The following is an 11,573-nucleotide window of genomic DNA, read 5'->3' on the forward strand; positions in this document are numbered from 1 at the left end:
ATTTAAAATAGACATTTCCATCTAAAATCCAATCAGAAATCAACACAGTTCCTCCAGGCATTAGGCGATCATCTCGATTTTGCATTTGTAAACTGGGAGAAATAAATGTGACTTGTGGATACCAGGAGGTCAAGTATGGCTGCTCAAATATTTTTCTTACAAAATGACGGATTTATTAGACAAATAAGTAGCCCGGCTGATGCAAAACCCCCAGTGATTGAATTTTGACGTTAAGTCAACAACAACTCGAACTACATCAGTGCTTCAAGATTTAGTTATGATGGTAGAGATTACTGAACAAATAAGAGCCAGAAATGAATACAGATTTCCGAGGATCTGCCCCTGGCACCCTCTTCTTGACATTCTCCTCCATATGCTCCCCCTACTCATACTGTATTCTAATTAAAGGACTTGCCTATGCCTTGAGAATGGAAAAGAACTTTAAAATAATTAGGCATATTTTCCTGTTGCTGTTTTAATCCCCCCCCTTTCTAAAATAGCAGGCTCAGAGAAAAGCCAATTTGAGTTCCATTACAGATTACTTCATGACTTGAAAGTCATCCACCAACAGGAGGGAGGGGGTATATAATGTGCACTCTTTGGAGTTTTGTTTAGTTGGGTTTCTATCTTATTTTCATTAAGACTTTCAATAACCTACTACCCTTTCCTTTTCTTTTAAAACTCCGCTTTCTAAAATATTTTAGAACATAGGCCATCTTCGCATCTCTTTCTCGGATCCAAATACACTACTAAATTATTAAACCTCCCATTGAATTTGAGGAATACGCAGATTTCACTTGTCCTGGGTTCTCTCTGATGGCTGGGTTAGTAACCACCCATCCCCTGGGAGCTGGCCATGGTGCTGACTATACTGCATGAACCTTGTGGGAAGGGGAGAACTGGATCACAGAGGATTTGGAGGAATTACTTATCTTTGCTCCTCATGAAAGGGGCTTAAATAATTGAGGCAACATTTAAACACAAAGCAGTTCATTTCTCATCTTTTCATGGAGAAAGAAACTAATCTGCTCCTACTGTGAAGATCTCCCTTTTACTTATTCTATATGTGACTTCCATTTTTTGGAAGGTGACTCAATTTCCCTTTGCATATTATTGAGCCCCAAGACTCACTCTCAGACTCTTCTTCCCTTAATCCATGATTCCAGCTATACTCTGGTCCCTCTAGTCTATCAAAATGTTTGTTTTGTAGGCACAAATTTGCATTTTAACAGTTTGTCCAATCAAAGGCTTAAGACAATTTCTCCTTGTAGATAACACTTTGTTTTCTGGGTATCCAGGCCACTAGAGGCAACAAAATGGAACCAAGTCTTAGGGGAAGATATTATATAAGTGAAAATGTCACACGGTTCTGTAATATAAGTTAAACGTCTGGGCTTCTTTGCCAGTTTGTCATATTTACTTCTATATATACATGTATTCATAATTTCTAAAAATATTTTAATTATGCTGGGTTCTGGGTGATCTACAATATTACTTGTTTTTCTCAATAAATAAACTTGGAAATGAAAAAAAATGTCCACCCTAAAAGATCGAGATCATTCACAAAATAGAAATGTATGTTTTATTATTGGTGTGACATTATACAGGATTAAATAATAAATTGTACAGATGAAGACTTTCTATTTGGAAAAAGAGTGTAGTTCTTTTTTTTCTTCTTTAAAGTACTGATTACGAATCTTTATGCTTCTGTTTACAGTTTGCCTGAATTTGTTTCTAGATTTATATTTCAATATGCTCTTTAGGATGCAAAATTCCTGTCAAATTAAAGAATGCTCATGTCTTGTCCGCTTCCAGCAAATCACTTGCAGCACCTAATAAATCCAGCTGGGGTTCTTTCCATAGCCTGATGCTGCTGAAATCATTATTGTCCTGCCTTGTTTCATGTCAGAGGCCTCTTCGCCTCATCTGTCATGAAACCAATTTCGCTTTATTTACATCCATTTGCTAGTTTAATTACTGTGCTGATGAATAGCCTGAAGGAATTAAGTTACGAGTCTTTGGAAACCCAAAGCGACAGATATATGGGTTACCTTTTAACTACAGGGAAAGAAATGAAGGCTTGTGGCATGCACCAAATTTAAAGATAATAAGTGTCTCTCCCTACCTAAGCTACTTTTGAATTTCAGGATGCTCCTTTCTTTATTTATTCATTTCTTCCTGAATGGAATACAGTGTTGAGAGTCACTCAGATTTACAGATTGACTCCAAGTTAAATACAATTCTATTTAAATGCTTTTAAAAAAACCTATTATGAAAAAGAGTCCCAGATAATTCTGTAGCCAACCCCAATAATATAACACAGGGATTTTCTTTATTAAAGGCAACTTTCCTTGTTATTGAGAACTCACTCACTTCTATATAAAAGAGATAGTTGTCTTTGTGAAAAAGAGTGATTGCCCCATTGATGGGTATACTACAGACAATGCGATATGTCCTATTTTTTAACCTATTAAATATGTGTAAATTATAAATAAGAAAATTCTGCTGCCTAATATAATAAAGTATTATGAATCTAAGGAAAGGAGTGCTGTTATTCTGGAAGTTCAGCACTCAGCTACTAGCAGAGATGTGCGAAGTTTGTGCCCCTCAGCTTCTATAGAGACTGTTGTCCTTTACCCTTGAGGTGGAACCCACCCATAACTGACTAGCTTGCAGATTTTCAGAAGCAGATAATCACCAGGGAGGAGATTGCCCATCTCTTCCCCATGGAGCAGCTGGTGGATTTGAACTTTGTACCTTTGGGTTGCTAGTCCAACTCTTTATCACTAGGTTATTACTGGGAATTCAATAAGGTATTTCACTTCTGTTATAGAGTCACTATGAGTCAAAATTGACTTCAGAGCAGTGAATGAGTCTATGTGAGTCTGTAGTGTGGGTGAATAATTCATGTTCTCAATTTCATCAATCATTTCTTCCATATTTTTTAAAACATGGGATATTAAACTTTTTGGCCTTCCCATTATTATTATTTAAATTGAGTATTGTAGTATAAGACTATTTTCAAAGGTAACTTTACTTAGTTCTGACATTAACTGTGGGGTTTAAATCTTTTTAAGTTTGATAATTTAGACATAATTTGTATGTAATTAATCTTCACATTTGGCTATTAAAACAATAAGTAAACATGCCTGAACTGACTTTTCATTTTTTGCTTTGGGTATTACCAAATTTATTCAAAATGAAGAATATATTTTTATGTTTTTTGATCACTGCTCTGTTTCAGATTATCATTTCTGGCATTTTAAAAGCTGTGCTTTTTTTCTTCCACTAGGTTGTTAGACTTAAGACACAGGACATTCATTTCAAGAAAATAGTCCATTTCCTTCCCCCCCCCCCATACACTTGCTGTACTTAAACACACTTTCTGGACTATTAATCTAACTGAAAATCACTTCATTCTGTGGCAAGAGGTTCTTCTAAACCAAAGAGAAATTAGATATTGAGGTTGTTTTGTATACATATGCATGAAAGATAGTATTTTAAATTCTCTCTCATTTTTTTTCCTTCCTCTCAAAGAATCACCTAAAAGGAAAACTTTTTTTTTGCCACCTTATAGAATCTGCAGGTTTATTTATCACAGAGGAAACTTGAAAGAAGAGCTAAAATTTACTACCAGAAGAAAAAAAGAGTGGTCTAAACTCTAGTGCCCATATAGATAGATATTAATAAATTATATATTCATTACAAATCCTCCAGGCACCATCCTCCATGGCCCTCTTACATCCCTTAAGCACACATTTCTCTGGCTCTCCCTCCCTCACTACTTTTATTAAAGCTCCTCTACAAAACAGCATGTATAACAAAAACTTTTATTTTTTTTGTACACCAAGAGAATCTTTCCCATGAAAGTTTTTCAATAAAGAAGTCCTAAATAGGGCCCTCCAGGTAAGAATTTCCTTGTTTTTCGATAGACTCAGAACCATGTATAACGTGACAGAAAGGAAATCTATATTGGTGGAGTGTTCAGGTACTTGTATTTATGTATACTTTCTATTTCTTTTTTCAAAATAAAAGAATAAGAAAGATGGGGTTTAAAATGCTTTCTCCTTCCCTTTCCCCCTCCCCCATCTCTCTCTCTCATTCTTTCCCTTTCCAAAGCCCTCTCCTCCCTCTCCAGCTCTTTTTGATTAATAGATCCATGTGGCTAACGGCCTGACATATGGTGTGCGAAGCAGCTTGAGATGGTACCTTAGGCATCCCCTACGGCCATTAACATATTAGGGGCTTATGTGCAGTCAGACAGTCAGACCTCATCCGGAGCCCCGCGTTTCAGCTAGGCTGTACCTCAGAGCTGTTTGATAGAGCGATTCAATAATGCACCGCGCTTCAATTGTAAGGGAATTGTTTCTGGGGCTAAAACACTGGGAGAGAGCTGGAATAAAGTTTAGAAATGAGACTGTGTTACATTCAACAGTACAAACTGTGCTTCCATCTGTTTGTCTACGGATCCACACGCAGAGGCTCCGCTTCAAGCCCACAGACACGCTCCAGCTCCTGAGTATTATCAGTAAACACGCAACGTCAGCTTCTCGGATTTATTTTGTTTAAAGACGCTTTTTGTTTAAATTCTTCTTTAGGCCAGGAAGACTGTTAGGATACAGTAACACTGTAACACTGCTTTAAATGACTCAAAGCCAAAACCAAAACAAAATATGATTAAAAAAAACCCAAACAACAAACAAAACCATACATACAACAAAACTGATCTGAATCATTTAGCTTAACCACTCTAGAGGAAGAAATGAAATACATTTTGTTTCAATCCGTCATCTTAAAACAAGGGGGGGAATAATAAAATCATGGGGCGGGGTGAGACTCTTATGTTAAATGTGCTTGCAGATCGAATCCCTGGGGAGGTAACTAATTTTACTCCACAAAATTTTAAAGTTCACAAATGGGGGGAGGGGGTCCTGCCAACTCTGAATTGGTGGGGGGACAGCCTCTAGGTTAAATTATATAACACACATATCGAGGGAGATAATATTCAGAATCAAAGCAGACATCGCACTTGAAGCTTATTTAAGTCACTTGAACGTCTTCACTGAAGCTTGAAATTCGCTTTGCCCACGTTCTCCGCACAGCCTCCTGCTGATAAACCACCGTACCCCTTTTGAACTGTACTCTGCCTGTTTGCTTGGCAAATAAATGCTGTTCCGCCCTATTAAACCTTTTAGGTAGCTTCATCTTCGGGTTTCTCAAATACAGGACTAATAAGGAAAAGCTTTGATGCGGTTACTTTCAAACTATAGCCTCGAGGCATTAAAATGAGCAAAGAAAGGTAACCGGAAAAGTACATCGCCACGAGCAAAGCGCACCCTCCCTTTCAAAATTGCTCCTACCCTCTGCGGTGCACACTGCCTGGCGAGAGAAAATCGCCGGTCCTGTGCAAAGAACTGCGTCCGGAGTGAAGTCCCAGTGGCTGTGAGCCGGTGCCACACTACTGCGGGAGGAGGGGAGGCGAGGAGAGTGGGGTCACTTTCAAATTTAAAAGCACAGGAATCCCCTCGGGTAGCAGAAAGCAAAGGCTAGAGACCAGACCGATACCAACAGCTTTCCAAAAGTTGGTTCTAGACAAATAAATAGAGGGTGGGAGGTGAAGATTAGGAATCCACAACTGATAAAACTTGCCTAAAGTGCGCGGGTGGGTGCGAACTGAGCTTGCTTGTGCTCACATAGACTGGAGTCTATTTTGAACCTGGAGTTCGGATTACACTTCGGAGCGAAGCCCCCAGAGCGCGCACCCTACAAACATGATTTCCGCCTCCCCCCCAGCCCCCCTCCACCCCTTAGTTAAATATAAGCAAACGAAACAATTGAAACATTTGTTTTCTTTTAAACTAAGATGAAAGCTTCTCCCATTCAAAGGCGTCAAGGTCCGCCTTTTTGGATACATTTGTCAAAGATTTGTAAACCCCGGGAGAAACCTCTGACCAGTCAAATGGATCCTACCTGCTTTTCGTTGTTTGTTTGGTTTTTTGTTTTTTCTTTTTTTGGGTTTTTTTCCAAAAAAAGTCTGCATTCCTATTTGCTAAGTCAACTCAAAAAACACCTTTTTAAAAAAAAAGATTGCACAAACTGCAAGAGTTGGCTATCTTAGCCCCAGAGCTCTGCTTCTCTTTCTTCCTCCCTCCATAGCGCGTTGGTCAAGTCGCATAAGTGATCAAAATTAACATAAATCATTATTAGTTATTAGGATTTGCTGTAGATTATTCTGTGAATATCAGCACCAGCCCCATCTGCCGCCCCGGCCCTCACAGCAATAGACTGCAGATAAAATAAATGTCCTTACCCCATTAGAAGGTTCCTGTCTTTGTAGCCAAAAGCCAAACAAAAGCAATAAATACGGGGCTTTTTCTCTCCACTATTCAGCTGTGACTCTTTTCATCAGCTCTTCCTCCAGAAAAGCTCGATAGCTGCCTGAAAATATTGCATTTTATATCACCAAAGGGCGATTAATATTGCATTAACTGTATTTAACATTTTTTAAACGGGAGTAATCTAAGAGTTTCTATTGGGAAGTACAGGAGATATCATGACTACTGCAGACCACTTAAGATATCGGTATAAACGTATTATTTGTCTCACACTTTGTGTTGTTTATTATTTTTTTTAAGTGTTAGTGTTGCGTGCAGTGCTTGAGGTGGAAGAAGCCATGTTAATGGTCTATTTAAAGTATTCTGACACTGTCTGGAGACAGCGAGGTCTCTGCCTTCATTAAATGTTTATTGTCAACACTTTGAGGGTGGGGGAGTTGTAGAAGAGACAAGTGTAAGTGAATTTCCAAGGCTGGAGATTATCAACACTTTGTTTTACTCTGATCCATGTCTACATAGTTTGTATGTATTATGCTAAATTCAGGGCAGACGTCATAGTTACCAAACTTTTGTTTGTAATTCCCTCCACCTAATCAATCCAAGAAGTCTCTTTCCTCCCTCTAGATTCCGCCCACTTGGCCACTCTCTTACTTGGCTCCTTTGGAAAGTCACTTTTTTCTTCTCCTGTTCCTGCTCTTTTCTCTTTCTAAATCTCCCCAGAGAGACGCTTCCCAGGGAATTTTAGCTGTAGGCAGAGGTGGGATAGGGAAGCGTCCGGCCCGCACGTTGGACCCGGAGGCGGATCCCAAGCCTCTTTTGCGGTCTTCTTAGAGGTGGAAAAGCCTTTCAACCTCACTTTTTCGATCCAGAACTCCACTGAATTCTCCAGCCCAGAGCCTAGCTGCCAGTCTGCCTCCCGCACACAGCATAAACCGTTGCCTAATAAATTCAAAATTAGTTGCAGGACTTTGATGACGTGTCCCTTTAGAAACCAAGCAAAAGCCAAGATCTTACTCCCAATTATTTTTTCTTTGTGTGGAGTTTAAGAACGTAAGCAATAGGGAAAAGTTCTGTGGCATTTTAACGTTTCTTATTTGATTATCCGCGAGAAATCGGTCCATTCCTTTTTTTTTCCTCCGTTGGAGGTCCTCAAAAGACACCTCCCTTAAGGGATTGAAGAGGGCCTGCGAAAGCGCCGAATTTTGAGTCCCTCAGCTATCACTCGCTCTTTGGAGACGACGCTCAGAGCGCATGTGCAAACTCAGCGCGCTCCCCGCGCTCTAGATTCGCCCGACACACCGTCGCCGCCACCTCCCCGTGCGCACGCGCGCCGGACGCCGGGCGCTCGGGCTGCTAACTCCGGCCGGCTCCGCCGCCTCCCGGAATCCGGGCTGGGCTTGCGGGTTGCTGGCTGCCCAGCCATCCGGGAGTCTGTGGAACGGCGGCAGCGGGGGGCACACCGGACAGGAGGCAGTCACTTTGCTGCTGCAGTCCCCAAGTCCCACTTCCGTAGTTGGTGCACTTTAGGGGCGCTGAAATTTGCAGGCGGCCCTGCTTAGTGGGCGTTCCCAGGAATCGGGAGAACTAGGGGTCGGGCCAGGGTTTAGGGTTGCGGGACCCCGTAAGCTGTGCTGGTGGTGTGAAGAGGTGCCAGCGGTGGAGCAAGTTCGGGAGAGAAGCAGCAGCGGAGGGCGACCGTAGGGGCGGGGCGGGACAGCGCCAAAAGGACCCGCCGTCTGCGGAACCTCTGCTCGTACAACTTTCCCTGCCCTCCCCCGGTGCGCACCCGCCATCAAGAGAAAGCCCCGAGATTTAAACAAGAATGGGGTGTCACCTACCAGTTTCCCAGCAAACGGACCTGACAACAATTAGAAAGTTTTCAATTAGTCCCTTGTTGGAATTGGTTATATTCATTTCCAGAAATCTCGGGTCATGAATTATTCAAAGGGTCTCCAATGCGAGTAGTGCCGCCGCGCGCCGCCGCCCCCTGGGTCTGCTTCGCTGCTGCCAGCGCGGGACAGAGGCCGGCCGGCGTCCTGGGCTGCACCATGGTGTCAGCAAACTAACGTAACTGGGGCGACAGAGCTGCGCGTGCAGGCGGGAAAAGGCTCTTTTGAGAATTGAAATTCAGCTAAGAATGAAGCCTTTGAAATAGTCAGTAAGCAACCTGGGTCTCCCACACTGTAGCGATGGCAACCACAGGGATAACAGGGCGTGATTTGAGGGCAATGTCACTGTAGTCATCACCTGTATCCTCCCGCTGGCTACAAGGCCATTTAAGTAGGATCAGGGGCATGAGTTTAGCGAATGTCAAAAGTCACGATTTCCACTTCATGCGCAATACATTAAACTCGGGAGGAGATGTTTGGTGCAGGGTAGGAAGGCCAGGAGAGGGCCAAAGGCGTATATTCCTGGGGGGATAAGGGTGCCAGGACTTCCTATTGAGACCACAAGTAGAAATAATACCAAAAGTGTCTTAATATCAAGAAAAAACAAAAATCGATACAATCACGGCAGTGGGTGCCTACGGTTTATTTATGACAATGAAGTTGAGAGAGCAATTGCAGAACACGCGTAAAAAAATCTTCAGAAGTTAGTTGGTGAGTAGTGAAGACAGTATTACTAAGAGCTGCAGAAGGGACAGGACACCACACGAGCTAGGGAAAAGAGTAAAAAATGAAGACGACTAGGTCTGGGTGGGCGTCATAAAAGGTGCAGGTGGGGTTTTTTGTCGATCTTATTTTTTTTCTTTTTTTTACTTTTTGTCTTTCCAACTCCACCACTGCTTAGATTGCCTGGAAACTGATATGCAAATGAAAGCCAATTCACTCAAGCTCCCAAAGTAACCACAATTATTCTTTAAAATAACCAAACCACATATATTTCTAGCCACTGACTGGTGTGGAAATCTGTTTAAAGTGAAGTTTTGCTAGTCAGAGCTGAAAACTTGAAAGGTCAGACTACCCTGTTCAGGAGGGCAATTTTGTTGTTGTTCCTCATAAATTTAAGGTAATTCTGGAATAGGCTTATTCCCTTTGGTTGTACAGTCACTCATCAGAAAGCTGAGAATTCTTTGTTTTGCACAGTTTCCTACTACATAGAATAGGAAACTCTGCAAAGCACGTCTTTTCAAGATCTTATTTTATTAACATAATACTGTTTTCTTTTTAGTTGGTAAGGATTTTACTTAATACAAAACAAATGCTTAAGTTTTTAACACATACATTGGTCATTATTGTATAATACAAATGTATTTGTCTGGAACATTTCTATTTGGAGTAGATTTAATAAAACAAGAAAACAAAAAACCAGCCTTTGTAAATATTCTCATTCGTTCATTCCTGGTTCTCAACAATGAAACCCGATCATACTTTTCTATAAAATAACTTTTTTTTCTCTTTTTACAAATGTATTTTATTTAAAAACTTTGATGACATTTCAAGTCAGTAACAACAGGAACAAACCAATTCTGGTGTAAGAGATCTATTTTAAAAAATACTCTAGTGCTTTTGTTAAAACACTTTTAAAAATCACAGCTTTTTTAATGTACTATTTTCTGAATGTCAAGTGTTTTGCTTCACAGATTTGCCGGTGAAAGTAAAAGATTTGACTAAAGTAGGATTTCAGAAGATAGGATCCCAGTTACTAAGAAACTGTACATTTGGCATCTGATCTAGTCCCAGGTCATCAAGACATAGAGTCACCTGGAGCAGTAGGTGGCACACTAAATGTTCCAAATGAGCAGAGGCATTTGACAGGATACGTGGGAAAATCAGTGAGTGCTTTTTATATTTATTAACCTCCAAGGAATGTCATTTAGTTCTAAGATTTTTTCAGAGTGAATTTAGGCTCGAGCAATACATACAAATCTCCAAATACTTTCCCCCTGACCTTCAGTATGAATGTTTCTGAATTCTTGATTATTACCTACCCTTCATCTCACTGAAAAGAGGGCTGAAGAGTTTTGCAGTATAAAAATTTTGATAACACAGGCAACTGGTATAGAATTCATTTTATTCAGAACACTACTTTTCACATAAGAGCTATCTGAAAGTAATGAATTCTGATTCAGCATAAAAATACATCACTCTCACCTCCCCCCCTTGAGCATCTCCTTTTCAACATCCTTTCTTCCCCAGTCTGTTCTGGGGTTCTTTCCGAGGTGGCGTGGGGTTTTCTGTTAATGTTGAACAACTCTACCAGAGGTTGGCCCAGTACAGAAACAAAAATGCACCCAAATCATAAAACTGCTCTTCTTTCAAGTATGTTTTATTAGTAAGTGTGCTGGAACATATCCCCCTACTGTATTTTGGCGCACAGAAATGTTTCTGAAAGAAGTAGAGAGGAAAAAAAGGTAATAGAGCAAAGACATAACCAAGGAGGAAGCTCAGCAGACATACATGGACAGGTAGATCAATCCGTGAGACATTTCAGGATTAATACTGGCAGTTTGTAACCACTCTGTGAGTGTGTGCATTAAAGAAAATATTTACAATCATCTTCCTTTTTTTCCTTTTCTTCTAAATACAAGAATATGACAAGAAGGTTGTGTTTTCAGTGAAAACAGGCAGTAGACTGTGAAATCACACCATCCACAAAACGGTCTACCAGAAAGCTAGCCCAGGTTAGTGTTCTCCGTTTCAAATGCATAGAATGTTTGCGCTGCAAACAATGATATACAACATAAAATAAATAATCCCTAACCAGAGTGAGAACTAATTGTGTTTCTTCCTGCACCTTTCAGGTCATGCATGATTTCAGTCTTGTTAAATGGCAGGTTTTGGTTGCTTTTTTCTTTTCTCATTTCTTCTGTTTTCAATTTTAAGTTATTATTAAAAATGGCAATAAACCATCTCCATATGAAGGCCCAAGAATATCTTGTGCGCTAAGCAGGCATTTGACCTAACCATCTTCAACTTTTTCATTTAAAAAAAAATCCATCGGCAGCTCATAAAGTATCTTGGTCATTAATTACTATGAAATACTATACATGATTTTCTATTTGGGAGTCTGATAGTGCAAATTAAAGTTCTTGCTACCCAACATTTATCCCAACAATAAATGACTCTTGAATAATAATATAAAGGAAACAGTTGTTCTGCTTTCCTCCCCAACATGCAGAGAAACAAACTGAGAGCTTTAAGCCTGTCTTCTTCTCATTTTGGGATTCAGTTGATTTTTTCATTGCTAAGTCTTGCCCCAAGTGAAAGTAGAAACTTCACATTAAAAAAAAAAAAA

Source organism: Elephantulus edwardii, unplaced genomic scaffold (genome assembly GCF_000299155.1).
Source record: "Elephantulus edwardii isolate Elephantulus edwardi_28Jun2011 unplaced genomic scaffold, EleEdw1.0 scaffold00134, whole genome shotgun sequence".
NCBI classification, from domain to species: Eukaryota; Metazoa; Chordata; class Mammalia; order Macroscelidea; family Macroscelididae; genus Elephantulus; species Elephantulus edwardii.